Raw genomic sequence first — 16,062 nt, 5'->3', positions numbered from 1 at the left:
AGATGGGAACCAGAGGCTAGAACTTGGGTCCAATCACTTTGCAACATGTGCACTCAATCAGGGGAGCCAGTGCCCAGACCCTTACCTCCCTAAACTTGTACTCCTTCCACTCACAAATACCCAGTGCCATCTTGGTGCTATTTTGTTAACATGCTGGAACTTCACTGGAAACTTCTCTCAAACACATGCAAATATAGTTTACAGCATACACTCCCCATTTCTCATATGTATATAACCACAGGTTACTTATTATGACTGAATAAATATCAAGGTTCTTCATCCTCAGAACAAAAGAGAATTTTTTGTATACTGAAGCAGTCTGTACTGAGGTGAAATCCCTCCTGCTGAGAAAAGAGGCCTGCATTTCCTTCAGGTTAACACATTGGTTTAACCAGTAGCTCAGCTGTCAGATGTCACAAACTGGAGTTAGCAGGACAGAGTCCGAGATTTAGCCTACACTTTTATCTATTTTGATTATTTAAGTGAGCTTTTTAATACAGATTATCACATTACAAATGTAGTGTCGCATCTACATTTCAATTCACATATATAAGTGAAATCAAAATACCATTTTCATCTAATCCAACACATCCTAGTCACACACTTACTATTTACAAGGTGCTTAAAATTCAGGCATGAATAAGCTGCACTTCCTGGTTTTATGAAGCTCATGCCTAGTGAAACAGAGAGAGATAGATGATACAGATACACTGATGGATATATTGGCAGATATATTGATAAATGTAGATATACAGATACTTATTTGGCTCTGCTAGGGGTAGCATATGTGCATGTCATATCTCCCTAATTAGATAAAAAAATTCATAGAAATTGGGTTTGGCGACCCCACCAATGTGTCCTGGAGTCCCACCTCCCCAGAGCCCTGCCCACTAAGGAAAGAGAGAGACAGGCTAGGGGTATGGATTGACCTGCCAACATCAATGTTTGGTGGAGAAGCAATTACAGAAGCCAGACCTTCCACCTTCTGCACACCATAATGACCCTGGGTCCAAGCTCCAAAAGGGATAAAGAATAGGAAAACTTTCAAGGGAGGGGACAGGATACGGAGCTCTAGTGGTGGGAATTGTATCCTATAGTCTTATCAATATTTCCATTTTATAAATATTTTTAAAAGGCAGAAAAAAGGAATTAATCACTCAATAAAAGTAAAAAATAAAAATAAAGAAATTGGGTCTGGGATCCTATATTAGCTTTTTAAAAATATTTATTTAGTTATTAACAAGAGAGAATAAAAGCAGAGAAAGACTCACTTTGGAACACGTAATGTCAGAGACTGAATTCAAAATCTCCTGCTTGAGAGTCCAACAATTTGTCTACTGTACCACATCCCAGGCCATGCTTATATTAACTCTGTGTCATAGACATAGCAAGTGGTCAATAAATAATACCCTTTCAATGTACTCACATAGCTTACAAACAAGCTCATCTTGCATTTTCTATTGGCTTGTCTTGCAATGTGAAGACTGTTCAGCTTTTAAAATAATGCCTGAAAGATTTACCGCTCTGGGACTACATTATGTCTATGAGCATTATGTTTTAATTCTACAAACCCTACAGTCCTAATGAAATATCTAACATTTACGCACATATTAGTTGACACATCCTTAGAGCTGATTTCTGCAAGGAAATTTCTCCCTGTGAAATGTAAAATGCCCTTCTTTCAAACCCAAGTCTTGTTATCAGTACTCTTCTTTTAATAAGCTACCAAAGTCAGATTTAGACTATCCTTCTTTTATGCCCCTCCCCAGAAGACAGCAAGGATTATTAAAATGTTTCATACTCTCATGAAGAGCTGACTAAAGGTTGCCTTTACAAAGGAAATGTAACACTTTTTCTATGCCCCACACAGTGACAAGCATGTCACAGTCTTCTTTTTCAAATGAAGCATGCCACAGCCCAAAGGGTATGTTACTGTCAGAAATTCAACTTGTGAAAGGCCCTTCATATCACTGAGAAGAATGCTACCTGCCAAGAAATGAATCAAACCTCACCTCCCAAAAAATTACTACAATTTGATCAGAAATATCATTGTGGTAGGCCACACATCACTTCTCACTATAGTAACCATAATAAAGAACAGCAAAAAGAGACAGAGAAAAATATATCAAGTATAAATTAGAAAAATTGGTTAAGTTCAATCTGAGCCAAAGGTTATTTCCCCCTTCTCATTATAAGTAGAGATAAGCAGATCCTAGACTATGCCTATCTCATACAAACTAGACTTCACAAACATACCCACAAACCAAGAAAAAATATCACAAAGCAAAATATACCAAGATTATTGAGCCTGAAAATAATAAAGACAAGGTGATTCTTTAATGTATGTGAACAGTTATAAAATGAAGCAATTTAGATATGTTCCATCTTCATAAAAGACATGTAATTCACCTAAAATGTAAAATTTAGTAGAATTTTCCTATTTTACACTTTTATTTTACTTTATTTTTGGGTTAATGGATTAAAATACAGTTAATGATACATGGGTATCTGTGCTTGAGCGATGTAATTTTCAGTGTATTTATACTGATACTTAAAGGGAAAATTAAACTGATGAATGCTCATACACACAAAAAAATATCTATCACTTAGAAGAAATCTTCAACATGAACAGAGGGAAATTTTTCAAAGTATGGGCTCTAGATATGTTTTATTAAGTGACCATAGCCACGTGTGACTATGTGCACTTGACACACAGCCTAGACTGAGATGGGCTTGCAAGTGTAAACTGTAAACTAGATTTCAAAGATGCACTAGAAAAAAAAAATTCGCTTAGTTACTGTTTCATAGTACTTGTTGAAATGGTGCTATTACAGATGCACTGAATTATAAAACAGATTATTAAATTCAATCACAGTTTCCTGTCCTTCTCTTAGTGTGACTTTTATTTTTGTTAGAAAGCCCAAGATTTAACATAGCTGCTAAAAAATCTGGGATATGAACAGTCTTCACTGATCAATTTTGGTTTCTATTAAATAGTGCTATTTTTTCTAGCAGACTAACTGGGGGTAAATTCTGACCTAGGGCAAGTCATTTACTATTTCTGTATCTGTACAATGAGAATAATAACAATAAGGCAACTCAAAAATAAATAAGGCTTTTGAGAGGATTTCACAAAAATATGTAAAACACATATGGTTATTACTAATCTGTAGGTGTGCAATTATGTAGCATTACAATATATTGCATATTATATATATGCAACATTTATAATACATATGTATGTAAAGTTTATAATAAATTGGACATATACAGGATATATTAGCAGCACATGTACAACATAATATATAACACTATGATGCAGCAATAAAATTGTATTGTGTTTAGTATTCATTTATTTATTTTGGAGGTAGACAGAGAGAAATTAAGAGGGAAGGGAGAGATTAAGAGGGAGAGAGACGGGAGTCAGGTGGTAGTGCAGTGGGTTACGCACAGGTGGCGCAAAGCTCAAGGACCGGTGTAAGGATCCCAGTTTGAGCGCCTGGCTCCCCACCTGCAGGGTAGTCGCTTCACAAGTAGTGAAGCAGGTTTGCAGGTGTCTGTCTTTCCCTCCTCTCTCCATTTCTCTCTGTTCTATCCAACAATGACATGAATAACAACTACAATAATAACTACAACAATAAAAAAGGGCAACAAAAGGGAAAATAAGTAAATAAATATTTTTTTAAAAAAATCTTTAGGGAAGGACTCTGATGCCATTCCGTGTGTTTCAGGTACAGGTACACTGTGATTGACTACCACAAAAATGTACACTGAACACTATTTTTACTTTTTGACTTTTGTTAAAAAGTGAAAGCCCTCTTTGGATTGCCTTCAGTTAGTGACCAGGCACTAACCCAGCACTAACCTAAAAGAAAATTAGTGTAATTGCCGGCTAGCATAGGGGGTGTTTCTTCCCTGGCACATGCTCTCTAGGTTGGAGATAACTCTACTGGAGCAAACCTGGACTGCCACTTACTCAGAGATACGGGAGAGGAACCAGGAACTCGTGGCTGAATGGAACGCAATGCAATGCCTTTATTAATCAGATAAAACACTTTTATATCTTAGAAACCGGAATTGGCAGGTTGGAAAAGGAAATGGCTAGGAGAGGGGGTGGAGAAAAGCAAAGAGCACGAAGGTAGAAAGGTAGAAAGCTTCCATAGCAGCTGTTGCGAAGGTTCTAACCAATGGGATACACCAATACCCTGCAGGCAGGGCGGGTCTCAGGCAAAACAATGATTATGTAAATAGACCATAGTATCAGCGATGGAGCAGGGCGTAATGCCCAACACATAATGAGAACTTAGAAAAAGTAGAGTATACTTACCTCCAATATACACATCCTCTCTACAGAATAGTCTGATGTGCAGATTACTCATCTTCTATTTCACTGTTTCCCAAAATGGGAGACTCACATTTCCCTAAGATAGCCTATCACATTTCTATACATATTTGAATGTGAAAAACTTCATTCATAGTATAAGGGGGAAAAAAGTCTCGTTACAAGTTTATATCTTCTGAGCTTCTTTATATATTAGTGTGGCAGAGGCATAGAGAAATTGCTCATAGTCCAATACTATATTTCTATAGAAATTAAGAGACTTTGGTGTTGAAAATAAGGTTAATATATATTTCCCTGGATGTTCATGTCAAGAAACCTTGCGATAACCCAACAAAACACTTTTAAGAAAAAGATCTCCATAAATGTAATTTCTCACACCTACTTAACCAAAGAATTATCCTTTTCTCCTTAGTAAAGTTGTCCCCTTCAGCCAAAGAGGATGCAAAGAGGACAGACATGGGCAATTACTTGGGCTAATTTTTCAATCCAGTCACTGCCAGTCCACCCACACTTACATCTGAAGATGGGCTTGCTTCCTTCTTCTGTCCTTCTTTCCTTCATTCCTTCTTTCTTTGTCTTTTTTTCCTGCTCTTTATGTTCATTTCAGAAACTAAATCCTTACATGTTTGTCATAACAGAACCACTAGTGAGAAGGAATATAAAGCAGATCTGATAAGTATGTCTGGATTTTCTTTCAGAGGTTCTCCAGGAAATCACTACTTTCCTATGCACTGTCTCAGGCTCTATACAATTCTAAGATACAGAAATCATCACAAATAATATCAGTGACAAAATAAAGCACAACCTTTCCCATGTTTCTAAATGACACTCCTACCTATGGGTAGAAGTGAATCAGCTCAGCGATACTATCTGTCATAGCCAATGTGTGTAAAGGCTCCAGGACCGGGTACTCAGAATGCACTTTGTAGTCTAACAGACTGTGATCAGTTTAGCTCTGGTTTACTGGCTACAAAAGACTCAACCTGGCATCTAAAGTCTCTATGTACTAATATGAAAAAGGGACTAAATAATAAAACCCACTTTGAAACATTATGATGAGGAGTGGGTAATCATATTCCAATGTACATGGACAATAAATTTGGATATTGTTAAGACTTGCTTTATAGATCCTCAAAGCACACATTAAAATTAGAATTTACCACCTGAGTTGTTCGGTCAGAGAGAGCTCTGTGAATTGGCATAATCATAGAAATCTCACTGGAAGTATAATTAAAGCACAGGCTTCACTAACATACAACATTTAGATAAGTAGAAGTTGGGGTAAGAAAAAAAAATTCAGGGTCTTTTTTTAAATAGATATAGGTCTCATGGCTGATTAAAAGAAGACAGACTTGACAGAAGGTGGGCCATGAGAAGTTAATGGCTAGAATGAATACATTTGATGTAGAATGTGGAATAGTATTCTTTCTATTAAAAAAACATAATTTGTGCTTTTCAGAGTCCATCTATTAGTATTTTTGATTAGTCACACTAGAAGGAATCCAAAAGAAAGCACCAAGGAATATTAACTAAAGACTCTGAGAAGTTATCAACATTCCTTTCCTCTCCATGCTTGGTCAGAAGAGATTCCAGTTAATAGAATGTGTCGATTTAGATGAAATAAAGTCCTACTAGCAATAAAAATGAATGAAAGCCCAATATAGAATGAAGGGAATTAATTTTGAGCCTAGAGATGGAGCTGAGGAAAATATCCCTTTTCCCCAAAAGAAGATAAACTTTTAGAACTATTCCCATTTATACAAATTGTGATTAAGCAGTGTGAGATAGCTGTGTAGAGTTGTAGCAGATCACCTGGTTTAGAAATCTAACCCTCTCGCCTACCCCAAAAGTATGACTTACAGGTAAGCTTAATTTATGTTTTAAGGAAAAACAGATTAAGTTAAATGTAGAGTGAGTTCAAATGAATTGCTAACAAAGCTTCAAGGTGTCCATACATTTGTTGTGATTACTTTTGGAAGGAAAAAAAATGTATATATGAAAATGGGAATAAGTGTTCATAATAGAAATGTCAGCAAAAGATGCTACCATGATGACAACCGGACATCCCTGGGCAGAATACCTCACCAATGTGTCCTGGAACTCCACCTCTCCAGAGCCCTGTCCCACTAGGGAAAAAATGAAACAAGATGAGAGTATGGATCAATCTACCAATGCCCATGTCCAGCAGAGAAGGAATTACAGAAGCCAGACCTTCCACCTCTGCACCCCATAATGATCCTGGGTCTGTATTTCCAGAGGGATAAGGAATAGGAAAGCTCCCAATGGAGGGTATGGGACGCAGAACTCTGGTGGTGGGAATTGTGGAATTGTACCCCTCTTATCCTATAGTCCTGTCAATCATTATTATATCAATTTAAAAAAAAGAAATGTCATCAAAAATTACAATGTAAATTTAACAATTTGATAATTCAAGTAGTTGCATTAATTCTTATTCTGAGTAAGAATGTCAATACAATAGATATAATACTTACAATATTTACCAAGTATTGAAAGTCGAGCTCAAGCACTAGTCACTCATAAAAGATACCAGCAACAGTCCTGGAACAGCTTCTAAGGCCCCCTTACTATACCAAGTACAGACTCTGTTAGTGGGTGTAACAGCAGGTGGTCTAAAAGCTATCAGGGGACTAACTCATAGAACTGAGGTACTGACAGGGCCTTCAGGGGCTCAGAACACCATCTGTTTACCCACTGGCACAGAAGTATTTTAATATTTTACAAGCAATAAGGCTGCATCAAGGCAAAGAGGCCAAATCACCCTAAATATATCTAATGTAAGCACCAAAAGACAGAAATCAATACAGAGCCCAGAAGCAAACTCTGCAAGAAATGAGTACTGTTAGCTTTAGTCTTATTTTAATTAAGTTGTTGTGTACAACTTGATATGATTTTTTTAATATGAACTAAAAGTACCCAAGATTAAAATGTGAATTGCTACAAAGCTATAGTCCAAATCCAAGGCAATGAAGTCTGTTACGATGTTGAGAGCTTTTCTAAATGGTGATTCTTACAAACGTAATGAGCTGTTCCCTAACAAAATACTAGGACACAGATCAGCAGCCAATCCTCATGCAGGCAAGTGGAAAGACAGCAAAGAGTTTCTTTCCAGTCAAGACACTGAAGGATCGTCAGTGCATTAGTTACTTAGCTGCAGCATCTTTAATTACAAAAGACTCATAATCAGAATATGCCTACTACTGGCTAAATCAAAAGCAAGCATCATTTTCTTTGTTACAAAATACCTAAATTCAACAATGATATTCTTTTTTTTGCATGTAGAAAGCATTTCCATATTTTAATAATTCTTCACACTCAGGTCAATGCCCAACCCATTTTTATATAACTATATCTTTTCTTCAAAAGTTTTATGCATCAAAGAACTGTACTTATAAAATGTATCAATTTCAAAAATTGTTAATAACCACTAGATAGTATGAATAGTGCTGTCTTTAAAAAATCTACTTTACTCCTCTCAAGAACACACATGCATGCTTCAAATACAGTTCTTCTTATATGTCCTAGGCAAATAAGACTATTCAGTTCTGCTGTGCAACTCAGGCATCCAAATTTGACATCCTCGAGGAAACACTCACGAAAGACATGTCTCTGATATCTGATTACTGTAAAAAAAATGGCGACTAATCCCTAGCACTGCAAAAACAGTATCATCTGTTTTCCATCTACACCATGCCTCGGCCTTGCGTGAGCTTAATGTGCAGCTTGGCGATACGAGAATCCGGCATGAAGCCCAGCCAGTCTATCTTGGCGTTACTCTCGATCGCACTCTGTCATTTCACGAACATCTCATAAAAACTGCAGCAAAGGTGGGCGCGAGGAATAGCATCATTGCAAGACTGGCCAGCTCCTCATGGGGCATGAGCGCTTCCACACTACAATCATCTCTGGCATTATGCTATTCCACTGCAGAATACTGTGCCCCAGTATGGTTCCGTAGCCCCCATGTCCACTTGGTCGATTCCAAATTATACTCCTCCATGAGGATAATTTCTGGAACCATCCGTTCCACGCCGGTTCCATGGCTGCCAGTTCTTAGCAACATCACCCCGCCAGATATTCGTCAGGATGCGGCATCATCTAAGTTCATTTCCCACCTCTACGCTCTACCGGACCTGCCAATATACGCGGATATCTTCGCCCACCCTGTCCAACGCTTGACGTCTCGTCACCCAATCTGGTCCCCTATGCCTACACTGAACTTCTCTGTTCCAGACTCTTGGAAACAGAGTTGGCAGTCAGCTGAGGTAAAGAACAAACACCTCATCACAGACCCCTGCAAGCGTCAACCCGGCTTTGACCTAGCACGTTATGATTGGTCCCTCCTCCATCGCTATCGAACAGGCCATGGCCGGTGTGCCGCTATGTTCCATCGCTGGGGAGCCAGAGATGACCCGAACTGCCCCTGCGGCTACAGACAGACTATGACCCACATAGTCAACGACTGCCACCTCTCCAGATTCAAAGGAGGTCTCGAAACTTTACATCAGGCTCAACCTGATGCTGTTGACTGGCTACGGAAGAAGGGCAAACGCTAGAAGTAGTAGTAGTAGTAGTTCAAAGTAAGCTCATATTCAATTCCCCAAGCCCCCAAATAAGTCTTATCCCCACCAGCAATACAAAAAATTCTATAGCAGATCCAGGATGGTTTTGTTTCCAGCAAAACACATGGAATAACGGATGTTGCTAAATTCTGTTGCCCCTTCAAATGAATTGCTTAACCTAGTAACTCTAGAATACTCATAATAAATCATGGATGGAGTACAACAAATAAAATAAAAATTAGTTACATTTTGTACAAATGGACCTTTTTAAGCAGCATGGTCCAGAAGGAAAGTAATGCCAGGAATTCAATAATTGTCATCTCTATTTTCTCCTCAGTAAAAGTGGCACACAAACTGAGAAGGAACTGCACCTAACCCTCTCTGGCTTCTTTCATCAGTTGCAAATTAGCTATTGTGAACAATCACCCATAAAAGAGCTAGTATACACATCAATAATATGACCTTTATTATTGAAGAATATTTGAAAGGTGAGTAAAATGTTTAACATCTTGAAGCAAGGTCGCCATAGAGTTCTCATCTGCAAAGACACTGATCCCACTCAAGCTCACTTTCCTAATTTTTTTCTGAATTACAAGTGGAGTTTAAAACCCTTCTACTTGTTCACAAGTTTAACGTGTTAATTATCACTTGGGTATTAATCCTGTTAACAGCACTAAATTAAGGACCTATGTTATATTTAGGAAGCTGCCTGGTGTTACACTGAACACAGCTACTTCTTTTATAGCTGTTTATGAGAAAATATCCTCTTTTCAAAATGTAAAACACTATGTACAATCCATATTCAATAACATAAAGGCATATCTAAGTACTTTGTGTAAATTAATTTTGATATTGCAATACCCTTTAGTTATTCAGAAGAAGAAGGAGGAGGAGAAGAAAGAAGAAGAAGGAGAGGAGGAGGAGGAGAAGGAGAAGGAGAAGGAGAAGGAGGAGACGGAGACGGAGACGGAGACGGAGACGGAGACGAAGAAGAAGAAGAATGCCATGCTTTATAACTTTATCTGTGGAGCACCTCTGAAGCTGTGAAGCTGTGTTGTTATACTGCTGTTCTTTTCTCCACCAATAGCACAGTTGCCACTACTTAGAATGCTTTAATCGTTTTGTCTTGATCATTTATTTAAAATATTGTATCATTTGTCATTTTGACTCTCAACTCAATAGAACCAGTCAATTATTCTTCATCATTCTATTCAAACTTTTGAAATGATGTTATTACTTCAATGCCTAATCTTTATAAAGGTGCACACAACAGCAAAAATGTTGTATTTGGCAAAGCTTTTTTTTTTTTAAGGAATCATATGAATCTTCAGTTTGTGAAGAAAATGAGTTGGCACGCTTTGGAATTTTTCTTATTTGAATTCTTCTCTCTCACTACCCTACCTTCATTCTTTTTCTATTTTGCTTTTTTTTTTTTTGTCTGTTTTGTAAGTACACACCTTTTTGTTATATTAATAAAAGAATTATTCCTTCAGATCATGATCTACAGCAAACAGAAAAAGGACTTAGTAGTCTTTCTGATGAAGTAGATTTTCACTGTACCGTATTTCTTTAATTATTTGCCTACTTTCTCTCAAGAGACACACTCAGCAAAGAAAGGTGTTCTTAGTTCATTAATTTCAATTTTCCAACCGTGGAATCTGCATCTACACTGTTTATGACTGTGATTAGCATCTACCTAACCATCTCCCAATTTTAAACCATCTACTTTTTAACAAACTAAACTGTTTACTAAGAACAAAGGGATAGAGGATAAATAATCATTGTAAAGACCATTACATGTTGAATTAAATATAGATATAAAGCAAGCATACTTGCTAACACTCAAAACTAACCAACAGGCGATGCTTAGTTGGACTATATACCTCCAACCACTTACCACCCATTAACCCAGAATCTTCAGAGCCCTGAGTGATCTGTAGGTGTTCAGGGTCGTTGGAATTGTCTATACTAATGTGCAATACAACCCTACATTTTCAAAGTCAACAAATGCATCTGTGCACACTACCAAGGAATCAGGAAAATTGTATTCACAATTCCTTTTCACTTAAATTTGCATGAAGAAGAATTTCCAGCCCTCAATCCCAAGCATGTGGGTGGAAACAATACTCAGAATTTTCTAGGGATTCTACCCTGTTGACTCATCTAAAGACGAAAGAAAAAAAATACTACATTAAGTTTTAAAAAACACTGAGGTTTAAACACATCAAAGTGAAGCCTCAACAGAAGGACTTCATGTAGTTTTTAACCCATAAACCACATTGGTCTTTCACTCACCATTAGAAAGGACTTCTTGATTTGGTTAGTAACCAATCAACCACTTATTCTAAGTGGTTTTCCAGAAGTCTTAGCCAACAGCTGCAGTAGAATCAAGAGCACCTAAGGCTTCCCTAGAGATCTCACTACTTTCCTATTACCCCAAAGCCCAGCCAGGAGAAGAAATGCAAACTTTGCAATACAAAGATAGGCTACGAAAAAGAAACTCCAAACACACACATGTGTACATAGAAGTACGTTTATACACACACCAGTTAGCATGCATACTGTCACATAAGTTATCTTTGCCACAGTAACAGAGAGCTCAGACCCATTTATGAAAAACAACAAGAAGACACCCTTCAGTGGTGTTATTTACAAGACCACAAATATATCTATATGATGGCGGGAAACTGCAGGTTACTTGCAGACCACTCTGGCAACAAACCAGCACCAAATAACACAAACATATCCCTTCGAACATGTGGAGGTCCCATTATCTTAGTCAAACTCTCCCTTGCCCAGAAAGAAGTGGGTTACAATTGCTTTTAATGTTGGTTTAGTTTAGAATGATTCAGGGACTGGGAGATTGAGGGAGGGGGCACAAGTCTTTCCCTAGAATTAAAGGTTTTATTCGTGTATTTCATGAAATAGAGCTAAAAGCACCCCTTTCCCAAACATACACTTCAAGATTTGTAGCATCAAAAATTAAACTATACTTGACATACCCACACACGAATGTTTCCTTCATGTTTCAATAACTCTAATATTAAAGAAGGTGTTAGAAAGAAAAAGTGGCAGGCATATATATGTGATGTTTTAGGAAATTTCAACCTGCCCTCTTCCTGCCCCTCATGCTCACACTCTGGCCCCAGCCTTCCCTTGATAAACAGCGTGATTATCAAGCCTACCCTTGAGTCTCATTCTCCCCAGCAGGGATAGTGAGAATGTAAACTGTTGCTGCAGCCTCCTGATACTCCACTGATAAATCAGAGGAAGCTACAAAACTTCTCTGCTAGCTCAGCCATCCTCCAGGGGCACTGAACGCCCCCATGCAGGTCTGGCAGTCAGCGCTACTGGAAGAGAACCCTCAGTCAACCTGTTTGCAAAGCCTGCAGAACTCCAGCTCTCTAACCCTGGACTCCGGGGATCCCTACACAGGTTGGAGACCACCACCTCCCTTCATTAGTAGAGGACCCCTTGCAAGTTGCAAGTGGAGGGAACGCACATCCCGCAGCCCCGTTCAATCCTGCTCTCTCAGCTAAACGTGCCCAATTATGGTCGAGGGGTCGCTTCGCCGGCCCAAACCCGGGTATCCGCGCACTGCGCCCCAGGCAGACTACCCTTTTGGCAGCCGGCAGACAGGGGTGTCAGCGAACCTCTTCTTTCAAGTTCCTGCATCTGGCCAGAAACAGGAGTGGAGGGAGAGAGCCCAGGGAAAGCCACCAAGTCCGCCCGCGGAGCGCCCCTGCCCGGGGCTGCCCTCCAGCCGCGCCCCCACCGCACAGGTCTGGGCGCAGCGCGCTGCACTCACCCGCCTCGCCCGAGCTGCCTCGGCTGCCTGCTGGAGCCGCTGAGCCCCGAGCTTCCCAAGCGCAAGAAAGATGGTGGGGTGAGTCCGGAGACCACCCATTCCAGCGTCTGGCAACCCAGCGGCGACTCTGGCTTCTCGGCACTGAAGGGAAAGGAGGAGGAGGAAGAGGAGGAGGAAGGCACGGCGCAGTCGGACGCCATCTGCTGTACACCTCTGCGCCGCGATTGGCTGCCTGGTGCGTCCCCCAAGCCGCGGGGCGCGGGGCCTTGGGGAGCCACCTTGCTCCTCTGCGCCCCCCGCAGCTGCTCACCGCCTTCCCCCTTCCCCGCCCCCAACCCGCCCCCTTCCACCTGTGGGTGTAGCGGCCAGACCCTTGACTCAACCCACCCCACGCCCAGGCGCGTGATCTGCGAGCACAGGGCTTCAGCCACAACTCCTCAGCACCCACCCCACCCCACCCCGCCTCCTGCAAGTTTGAAGCTTGGGGGTGCAGGTGCCTGTCAGAGTACAAGAGGCTCCCTAGGTGGCTAATCTTGGGGTACCCTAAGCACTGGTCGCTCGGGACAGCAGCAAGCTCTGTGCTATCTCTGAGACTCAAGACTCAGAGGTGATTCCATCCCCTCACCCATAGAACCTCCTCCTCAACACTCAGAGACAGTGGGGCACCTACACACAGTCATCCTGTCCAGTTCCAGTTCAAATGGTTTAGCATTCCTCTGCAGCACTCTGGCACGAGGGGGCTTCAGTGTTAACAGGGAAAAAGACAAAGGGGATCCTAGTGGGACATGTGAAAAAGAGAGAAAGGAGGTCATTTGGGGTGACTGGGGCGCACTTGAGGAGCTGTGTCACTACCAGCCTGGATTTCCCTCTCTTGGGGAGCCCCCAAAATTGTCATCTCACACCAATTAAAGTGTGGGAGAATCCTTAGCTCTGGCTTTATAAAAAGCTTGCAGTTTGGGGACCAGGGGCAAGAGTCCTTTGGCTCCTGGGTGGTGGGTGCCTGAAGCTGTGGAGGCAAAGTTGAACCTAGATAGACTGCCCAGATGCAGAGAAGTGCAGAGAGCACTTTAGGAAGAAGCTAGCAGAGTCACAGCTCAGAAAGTAGTCTTTTACATATTCTGACACTTGTGCCTAGCCCTTCTAGTTTTGACACCTTTGATCTAGGAACTTCTTAGACTAGTTCAGAAATATGAAGCAGTTTCTTCAAAAGCGACAAAGGGGGGGGGGAAACCATGAGGATTACCTATTGTCAATTACAGGATATTTTGCCTGTCATACCTCTTTAAATGTGTGAGCCCAGTGACAACAGGGATTGTATCTTTTCTGATTCTATCCAGTGCTTAGCACACCATTGGGTGCTTAAAAAGCAAAATAATCATGAGGCAATTAGAGCTTGATGTCATAACATAAATTAGATTAAAGAGATACAGAAAACAGCTAGAATTGTCACAGAAAAAAATAATCAAAAGAATGTAACCATTGAAAAAGGAAATTTGAGTATGATGGTGAATAGTTTTGACCCATCTTGCTATGAGAATGAATTCTGAAAGCAGGAAAGGGAACCACCTTACTTAATATTTTACAAAGCAGTTATTTTCTTTCCCTGTGAGCCTTACCATCACACTCTTAAGTTCTCCTTCTCTTTCTGACATCACTGTCTTAAAATAATTCAGCTACCACCCAGGTGCTAGAATATTCTCCCAAATCAAAGACCATGATTTATTACTCAAAATAAATTTTAAAAAGTCAGAAAAAGAGAAAGTTATCTATTAAGTTTTATTGTAATATATAGTATATATTTCTTATATATAAGATATAGATAGATAGATAGATGCAGAAGTCTCATTTAAGTAACTTCAGGAACAAAAGCCCAAGGAAAACAATCATCTCTATTTTCCTGAATTGTTACATCTAGGTTTTCCAGATTTCAACCTTTCCAGAATCATTGCAGCATTTTACTGAACTTACCCCAGACATACACCTCCATATGGTAAAAAGATCTGTATTTACAATTGCAGAAAAAGGCCACCAAAGAAGACTTTTGAGTATGTCAATTTAACAACCTCTTTAGTATAATGTATTTCACTGTCTTTAAAGAGGTAGTGAATTGAATGTTTTAGCGTAGTAATTTGATTTCAACATTTTTTAATGTAATCTTAGTCCATTATTTTAATCCACTGCAAATGTCAGTAATTAGGGTACATGCTCTGGAAGTTGATGAGATACTTTACTTGGTAGGGTGCCTGCCTTGCCATGTGCTGGGCACAGGTTCAAGCTCCCACACATCGCATGGAAGTGAGAAGCTTCAATGTTGTATCTACACACACACACACACACACACACACACACACACACACACCATGCCTGTCTCTATCTGACAAAAACTACCTCGAGTGGTGAAATTGTGCATGTGAAAGGCCTTGAGAATAACCTCTTCCCCCACTCTTCTCCCCAGCCCCAAACAGAACCTTTGATTCTTGCACTAGGTTCAGGCTTAAACCTGGTCACCACATATGCCAGAGATGAGAAGTTCTGTAATAGTGCTCTATCCCTCTCATGAAAAATAAAACAGCAAACCTTTAAATAATTGTTTTCAAAAATAAAAATGTTTTCAAAAATAAAAATTATTAAGACAAAAATTTTCCTCCTCTGCACCTTAATTCGCATTTGGCCTCTTCCTATTTGAATCTAGAATATAAGGAAAAATAACTATGTGGCAATTACGTCCTATACATTGGATTTCCTTAAAAAGTAATTTGTAAGAATGAATCTACGACCAGAGAGATAACTCACCAAGTAAAGCAAAAGATTTGCCCTGCTCTGGCCCAAGTTCCAGTCCTCACAACACACGGGAGATTCTATGTCATTGAAGGAAGTTCAGGTCCTATGGGGTCTCTCCCAATCTACCTGTATATCTATCTACCTATCCACCTATCCATCTATATGAAAAGATAACCTACATGTGCAAGACCCTGGCACCAATCATAGACAAAATAATAATCTAAATAATTTCTGAAATGCAAAAATAATAATCTAAATAATTTCTGAAATGCAAATGACACTAATTATTGCTGCGTTTGATAGCTTTCTAACTCCTCTGAGCTATAGAATAATCATTTTTCATTAAGGCACCCTGTGAACAACAGGTATTTTAGCAGAGTCAAAGAGTGCAAAGTGCCCGACCTTTCTCTGACAATTTTCAATTGCATATAAGTTTGGTAGAAAGAAAATGGGAACACTTCCAGCACAGATTCCCAATTTATGTTTTAAATTGGCAATTTGCTGATGTTACAGCTTTCCTGCTTAAAGTTAGATTTGGTTTGTAATAAAAG

At 39.7% G+C, this 16,062-nt stretch overlaps 1 protein-coding gene across 1 annotated transcript in view; it reads right to left on the bottom strand.

Annotated features, from left to right (window-relative positions):
• THSD7B (thrombospondin type 1 domain containing 7B) overlaps window positions 1-13,055 on the bottom strand; it is a 1,062,005-nt gene extending 1,048,950 nt beyond the window's left edge. Inside the window, exon 1 of the mRNA XM_007525013.3 lies at window positions 12,731-13,055. The gene's annotated coding sequence lies outside the window, so the exon portion shown is untranslated. The remainder of the gene's footprint in view (window positions 1-12,730) is intronic.
• Between the last annotated feature and the right edge of the window lie 3,007 nt (window positions 13,056-16,062).

The sequence above is a fragment of the Erinaceus europaeus genome, chromosome 18 (assembly GCF_950295315.1).
Source record: "Erinaceus europaeus chromosome 18, mEriEur2.1, whole genome shotgun sequence".
NCBI classification, from domain to species: domain Eukaryota; kingdom Metazoa; phylum Chordata; class Mammalia; order Eulipotyphla; family Erinaceidae; genus Erinaceus; species Erinaceus europaeus.
This window is presented reverse-complemented; position numbering and strand designations above follow the sequence as displayed.